Genomic DNA, 8,516 nt, shown 5'->3' with positions numbered 1-8,516 from the left:
AGCAGCACCTTCTAACTGACTTCCCCCTTTGTACTTTTACCTCTTCTCTCCATCATAATCTATTCTTCAAGTAGTGACCAGGGAGATCTCTTTTTGTTTTCTTTTTTTTTCTTCTTTCTGTAGACAAGGTTGTGAAAAATTTCAGGGAGATCTCTTTACAAGTATAAGTCAAATCCTAAAGCTCTTCTGTTTAAAACTCTCTGAAGGTTTTACATGGGAGATGGCATGGTATAGATGAGAATTCCAGTCCTTGTTGTGGCTTCAATGTCGTTTCACTGAAATGTCTGCCTCCCAGGTTCAAAAGTCTCCTGCTTCAGCCTCCCAAGTAGCTGGGGATTACAGCTATTATTATTATTTTTTAAGATGGAGTCTTGCTTTTGTTTTCCAGGATGGAGTGCAATGACTTGACCTCAACTCACTGCAACCTCTGCCTCCTGAGTTCAGGCGATTCTCCTGACTCAGCCTCCTGAGTAGCTGGGATAACAGGTGGATGCCACCACACCTGGCTAATTTTGAATTTTTAGTAGAGATGGATTTTCACCATGTTGGCAGGCTAGTCTTGAACTCCTGACATTGGGTGATCTGCCCACCTTGGCCTCCCAAAGTGCTGGGATCACAAGCATGAGTCCCACACCCGACATTACTTTTTTTTAAAAAGAAGAAATATAAGGGAGGGTAACTTTTGGAGATACATATGAAAACTACAAAAATCAATTCAGTTGATGATATTACAGCATGGGAGTTCAGGGATATTCATGAAACCGCCTTTGCAAAATGATGACTGAGACAGTGAAAGAGATATAACTTAACCGACTCCATCTTGCTTCTAACCTCCAAGCTGTCCTTGTTTATTCCTGGGTGTAGGCTGAACTAACTTTGGGAAAAACTTTGTTTATAGTTTAGAACAAAGACAATAACAGTCCTTTCCCAAAACAAAACTGCTTCTTGCCTGGGGCCTAGATTGCCCTTGTAGGACTAACAATAGCCACAAGATTAGAAATGCTGGTTTAGGGCCGGGCGTGGTGGCTCATGCCTATAGTCCTAGCACCTTGGGATGCTGAGGCAGGCAGATCATGAAGTTGAGAGATGGAGACCATCCTGGCCAACATGGTGAAACCCTGTCTCTATTAAAAATACAAAAATTAGCTGGTGGCGTGTGCCTGTAGTTCCAGTTACTTGGGAGGCTGAGGCAGGAGAATCGCTTCAGCCCGGGAGGCCGAGGTGGCAGTGAGTGGAGATCTTGCCATTGAACTCCAGCCTGGACTTTGTCAAAAAAAAAAAAAAAAAAAAAAAAAAAAAAAAAAAAAAAAAAAAAAAAAAAAAAAAAAAAAAAAAAAAAAAAAAAGAAAGAAAGAAAGAAAGAAAGAAAGAAAGAAAGAAAGAAAGAAAGCAAGCGAGTGAGAAAGAGAGAGAGAGAAAGAAAGAGAGGAGTCATGCAGCTAGAGGCTACAAGATTCTGACCCTCCCTAAACTGCTCCCAAGATCAGTGCTTGAGATATTATGCAGACCCTGCACTTGATGGATCAGCTGGCACCACCCAGATCTGTAAACTGGCCCATCTGATCCTGTGGCCCCCACCCAGGAACTGACGCAGTGCGAGAAGACAGCTTTGACTTCCTACGATTTCATCTCTGACCAATCAACACTCCTGGTTCACTGGCTTCTTTCTACCCACCAAGTTATCCTTAAAAACTCTGCTCCCCGAATGCTCAGAGAGATTGATTTGAGTAATAATAAAACTCCAGTCTCCCACACGTCGGGCTTTGTGTGAATTACTCTTTATTACAATTGCCCTGTCTTGATGAATTGTCTCTGTCTAGGGAGCGAGGAAGGTGAACTCCTTGGGCGGTTACATTGGCTGCTATCTGATAGATATGGCTAGCCAGCACCAACAGCAAATAAGCATACACTCTGAAGTCAAACAGAGTTGGATTTAAATTCTGGTTCTTCCATTCACTGTGTGACTTGGGCAAGTCATTTAATCTCTCTGAGCTCTGGGATAATAATGGAACCTACTTCAAAGGGCTGTTAAAAGGATTGAGGAGATGAAAAATATTTAGCAAATAGTAGGTGCTCATTAAGTGGTGGGCATTACCAACAGTTCATATGGTCTGCAGGCCAGGCACAGTGGCTCACGCCTGTAATCCCAACACTTTGGGAGGCTAAGGCGGGAGGATCACTTGAGGTCAGGAGTTCAAGAGTAGCCTGGCCAACATGGTGAAATCCTGTCTCTACTAAAAACACACACAAAATAAGCCAGGTGTGGTGGCACGCTCCTGTAGTCCCAGCTATTTGGGAAGCTGAGGCACGAGAATTGCTTGAACCCAGAGGTAGAGGTTGCAGTGAGCTGAGATTGGCCACTGCATTCCAGCCTGGGCGATGGAGCAAGACTCTGTTTCAAAAAAACAAAAAACAAAACAAAACAAAATTTCTCAGCTTTGGCGGGCATGATGGCTCAATGCCTGTAATCCCAGCACTTTGGGAGGCCGAGGCAGGCAGATCACCTGAGTTCAGGATTTTGAGATCAGCCTTAACCAACGTGGCAAAACCCCATCTCTACTAAAACAGAAAAATTAGCTGGGTGGCATGCACCTGTAATCCCAGCTACTTGGGAGGCTGAGGTAGAAGAATAGCTTGAATCTGAGAGGGGGAGGTTGCAGTGAGCTGAGATCAAGCCACTGCACTCCAGCCTGGGTGACAGAGCAAGACTCCATCTCAAAAAAAAGAAAATTAGCTGGGCGTGGTGGCTCATGACTGTAATCCCAGCACTTTGGGAGGCCGAGGCAGGCGGATCACCTGAGGTCAAGAGTTCAAGACCAACTTGACCAACAAAAAAAAAAAGAAAAAAGAAATAAACCAAATAAACTATTCTGCCTCTATGAATAGACAACAGGTCCCCCCCCCAACTTGTATCTTCAACATATTGTTCTTAAAAGGATTACATCAGTCAACACAAGAGTAAAGCACTTTGCCTGCTACATGACACATAATCTACACTAGTAAATATCAGCCATTTTTATTTCCAGGCAATTATGCCACTGTGTGGTTGATGTTACAAAAGGAGAATTCTGTGAGAAGGGTGCATTTACCAGCTCTGAAGATACTGTATCTAGCAAACTACATATATCAAGTAATAATGGGCCAGGTGTGGTGGCTCACACCTATAATCCCAGCACTTTGGGAGGCCGAAGGGGGCGAATCACTTGAGGTCAGGAGTTCAAGACCAGCCTGGCCAACATGGGAGAACACTCTCTCTACCAAGAAAACAAAAAACAACAACAAAAAATTAGCCGGATGTTGGGGTGCGCCTGTAGTTCCAGCTACTTGGGAGGCTGAGGAAGGAGAATCACTTTCACCTGGGAGACAGAGGCTGCAATGAACTGAGATCACACCACTGCGATCCAGCCTGGACAACACAGCTAGACTCCATCTCAAAAAACAAAACAAAACAAAAAGTAAAAATGGATCCCTCTTTGTATTATTAATCAACAATTAATTCCAATTAGAACTGGGATAAGAACAGGCTGGGCAAGGTGGCCTGTGCCTATAATCCCAGCACTTTGGGGCGGCTGAAGCAGGCAGATCACCTGATGTCAGGAGTTCAAGACCAGCCTGGCCAACAAGGCGAAACACTGTCTCCACTAAAAAATACAAAAACGAGTAGTCTGATGTGGTGGCATGCGCCTGTATTTCCAGTGACTCAGGAGGCTGAAGTAGGAGAATTGCTTGAACCTGGGCAGTGGAGGGTGCAGTGAGCCAAGATTAGGCCACTGCACTCCAGCCTGGATGACAGAGGGAGACTCCATCTCAATAAAAATAAAATAAATAAAATAACTGGAATAAGAACTTTTAATAAGGGCAGGGCATGGTGGCTCACGCCTTTAATCCCAGCACTTTGGGAGGCCACGGCGGGAGGATCATCTGAGGTCAGAGGTTCAAGACCGGCCTGGCCAACATGGTGAAAACCTAGTCTCTGCAAAAATACAAAAATTAGCCGGGCGTAATGTCGGGTGCCTGTAATCCCAGCTACTTAGGAGGCTGAGGCAGAAGAATCACTTGAACACGGGAGGCGGAGGTTGCAGTGAGCTGAGATTGCACCATTGCACTACATTGCACTACAGTCTGGGTGACAGAGACTCCGTCTCAAAAAAAAAAAGAACTTTTAATCAGCATGTGATAAGCAATATGATATAATTTCTGTCCAAAGCAAAGAAACTCGACATTTTAGCCTTGCAGCCTTATCTAGAATAAATGTGATGGTTCCATTAGGCTTTTGCAAATATTGGTGATTTCTGCTCTGGATCCCTAGGGATACCTTCACAGACTGACTTCTATGGCCCAGGACCCTTCTTTCCAAGATGGAAACTACCTATCTAGGAAAAAAGGTGGGAAAGAAGGAGACAGGTAGAGGGGAAAGCTGATATTTATAGACCAACTACCATGTGTTAGAGGTTAGGTATTTGATCTATTCAGCCTCCTGATATGCTGTAAGGCTATTCTCATTTTAGAGATAAGGAACTTATATAAACAAGAATTCAGAGAGGTTAAATAAAGTGTTTTGGGTCAATAGGTAATCTTTATCAGAATTTCTTTTTTTTTAGAGTTTCACTCTTATTGCCCAGGCTGGGGTGCAATGGCGCATGACCTCAGCTCACCACAGCCTCCATCTTCCAGGTTCAAGCAATTATCCTGCCTCAGCCTCCCAAGTAGCTGGGACTACAGGCATGTACCACCACACCTGGATAATTTTGTATTTTTAGTAGAGATGGGTTTTACCATGTTGGCAAGGCTGGTCTCAAACTCCTGACCTCAGGAGATTCACCCACCTGGGCTTCCCAAAGTGCTGGGATTACAGGCATGAGCCACTGTGTACCAGAATTTCTAGGTCTTCTGATTCAAAGCCTGGAGCTCTTCCCTAGATATCAATCAATATCTTGTGACACTGCGATAGAGAAGTCAGGCTTAATTAGCCGGGCATGGTGGCAGGTGCCTGTAGTCCCAGCTACTTGGGAGGCTGAGGTAGGAGAATTCCTTGAACCTAGGAGGCGGAGGTTGCAGTGATCTGAGATCACACCACTGTACTCCAGCCTGGGTGACAGAGTGAGATCCGTTTCAAAAAAAAAAAAAAATGTTCTTTAGTTGAGAAAATCAAGTTGAAGAGTTGAAGCCTCTCTTAGTGCAATCTCTTGCTGGGCATTTGTGTGCACTGTACTCCAGGGATTTGAGGACAATCTTCATGGCCCAAGTCATCTACCCTCCCAGACCTAGTGTAACTTTCTTTGATATTTCTGTGTATTTTGCACAGAAACTTTCGGTTGGACCCATTCCTTGGGTCTCCATCCACCGCAGGGGGTCAATGTCCCTGCAAATAATGGTGCCCAGAACAAACACAACCAACATTGCTGATGTGACCCAATCAGGGTAAAGTGCAGGAGATGCATCAGTTCTTATAATTTATGCTGTGTAACTCTATTAATGAAGCACAGAGTGAGTGCTTTCTAGCAGTTCCATAGGATTTGCTCATTTTAAGTTTGTAATAGGCAAATACACCCAAATCTTTCTCACCTAAACTACACCAAAGTCTATGCTTCGCCTACCTGTTCTTCCCTGGTCCAGGAACTACTGTCATGATTTCTTTTTTTTTTTTTGAGATGGAATCTTGCTCTGTCACCAGGCCGGAGTGCAGTGGCACAATCTTGGCTCATAGCAACCTCCGCCTCCTGGGTTCAAGCGATTCTTCTGCCTCAGCCTCCCGAGTAGCTGGGACCACAGGTGCATGCCACCACGCCCGGCTAATTTTTTTGTATTTTTAGTAGAGACAGGGCTTCACCGTGTTGGCCAGGATGGTCTTGATCTCTTGACCTTGTGATCCGTCCGCCTCGGCCTCCCAAAGTGCTGGTATTACAGGCGTGAGCCACTGTCCCGGCCTGTCATGTTTTCTATGATATTTGTTTTCTTTCTTTTTTTTTTTTTTTTTTATAGTAGTTCTCAAGGAAGTTTTTTTTTTTTTTTTTTTTTTTTTTTTGAAATATTTGTTTTCTTCCTTTCTTTACAGTGTACCAACTGTGTATGCATAATGTTTAGTTTTGTCTGTTTTGGAACTTTATGTAAGAGGAATCAGGTTGTATTTTATAATTTTCTTCTTTCTCTCAAAATTAGGTTTGTGAGATTCATCTATATTGAATATGTGGCTTTAGTTTGTTCATTTTCATTATTGCTGTAGAGTATTCCATTGTATATTAAAACTTTTTTTTTTTTTTTAAGATGAAGTCTCACTCTATTGCCCAGGCTGGAGTGCAGTGGCATGGTTTCGGCTCACTGAAACTTCCGCCTCCCAGGTTCATGTGATTTTCCCATTTCAGCCTCTTGAGTTGCTGGGACTACAGGCGCCTGCCACCATGTTCAGCTAATTTTTGTATTTTTAGTAGAGACAGAGTTTCACCATGTTGGCCAAGATGGTCTCGATCTCCTGACCTTGTGATCCATCCACCCAAAGTGCTGGGATTACAGACGTGAGCCACTGCTCCTGGCCCTGTATATTGAAACTTAAAAAATCTAGTCCACTGTTGATGAACATGTAGGCCCTTTATGTGTTGTATTATGAACTATGCCACTGTGAATATTTGTGTGTCTCTTGGGGCACATGGGCAATGTAATTGGTAATTAATTATTTCATGTGTTTATGTCATATTCCATATTTCCTTCAGAACATAAGAATCACATCTTTTAGGCCAGGTTTGGTGCCTCAGGTTTGTAATCTCAACACACTGGGTGGCCAAGGTGGGCAGATCATGAGGTCAAGGGATCGATACCATCCTGGCCAACATGGTGAAACCCTGGCTTTACTAAAAATACAAAAATTAGCCAGGCGTGGTAATGCACGCCTATAGTCCCAGCTACTTGAGGCTGAGGCAGGAGAATCACTTGAACCCAGGAGGAGGAGGTTGCAGTGAGTCAAGATCGAGCTACTACACTCAGCCTGGCCACAGAGTAAGACTCTGTCTCAAAAAAAAAAAAAAAAATCACACCTTTTCTACTTCATAAAGACTTTGAGCATACATTTGTTTTCTTTCTTTTCTTTTTTTTCTTTTCTTTCTTTTTTTTTGAGATGGAGTTTCGTTCTTGTTTCCCAGGCCGGAGTCCAATGGCACAATCTCGGCTCACCACAACCTCCACCTTCCAGGTTCAGTGATTCTCCTGTCTCAGCCTTCTGAGTAACTGGGATTACGCGCATGCCACCATGCCCAGCTAATTCTGTATTTTTAGTAGAGACAGGTTTTCTCCATGTTGGTCAGGCTGGTCTCAAACTCCTGACCTCAGGTGATCTGTCCACCTCGTCCTCCCAAAGTGCTGGGATTACAGGCATAAGGCACTGCACCCAGCCAGAAGCCTCTTCTATAGAGGACATCAGCATCTGCTATCTTTATGGCTTATGTCTTGTGTTCGTCATCACAACACAGAGGATGCACTGGCTGCCCTATCCTGGCCAAAGGTCTCCCTGCTAAGCATGGATTTGCACACCCAGGAAAATCAATTATGGGGGGTTGGGCAGGGTGTTAGGGGGACCCTGCTTGCTCTCTCAAATGCACACCAGCCATTTGGGGGATATTAACTGCTCAAAAATCTAGAGTCTGTATATAGGCTCTCCCCTCATGTTGGCAGGACCTGGGGCAAAAATACAAACAGATACCTAAATTATTAAAATTACAAACCAGGTTGGGCATGGTGGCTTACACCTGTAATCCCAGCACTTTGGAGGCAGAGGTGGGCAGATCTCTCGAGGTCAGGAGTTCAAGACCAGCCTGGCCAACATGGTAAAGCCCCGTCTCTACTAAAATTACATAAGTTAGCTGGGTGTGGTGGCGCATGCCTGTAATCCCAGCTACTCAGGAGGCTGAGGCGGGAGAATCACTTGAACCTGGGAGGCAGAGGTTGCAGTGAGCTGAGATGGTACCACGGCCCTCCAGCCTGGGCAACAGAGTGAGACTCTGTCTCCTAAATAAATAAATAATAAAATAAAATTACAAACCAACTAACTGCTAACCTTAATATAGTCTATTCTTCTATTTTGACAAATACACATTTTTAAGACCTGGAAGACCAGGTTTAAATTTAGAATTCCTGGACTCCTGGAATTATTCACATGAATGAGGTGGCAAAGGCAGCACAGGCCCTGGCCCAACTATTGTCTCACGGCCTACTTGGCTTCCTTTCTCACCTCTGTCCTGAACCATGTGGGATCTGTGGACATAGGAGCTCAAACGCCCAAGTGTCATGTCACCCCCTTAAGCAAAGCTGCCCTGTAGCCCTCTTTTTTCAGATGAGAAATAATAATTTTAATAAAAGTATATCTTATTTAAAACAAACATGATTTAATTAAAGTAGAAACTGATTCTAATTAGTGGATTTTCTGATTATTATTTTATTATTATTATTTCAGACACAGTCTCACTCTATGGCCCAGGTTGGAGTGCAATGGCAATTCTCCTGCCTCAGCCTCCCGAGTAGCTTGGATT

This window comes from Cebus imitator, unplaced genomic scaffold, assembly GCF_001604975.1.
Source record: "Cebus imitator isolate Cc_AM_T3 unplaced genomic scaffold, Cebus_imitator-1.0 Scaffold223, whole genome shotgun sequence".
NCBI lineage: Eukaryota > Metazoa > Chordata > Mammalia > Primates > Cebidae > Cebus > Cebus imitator.
Note: the sequence above shows the minus strand (reverse complement) of the source record.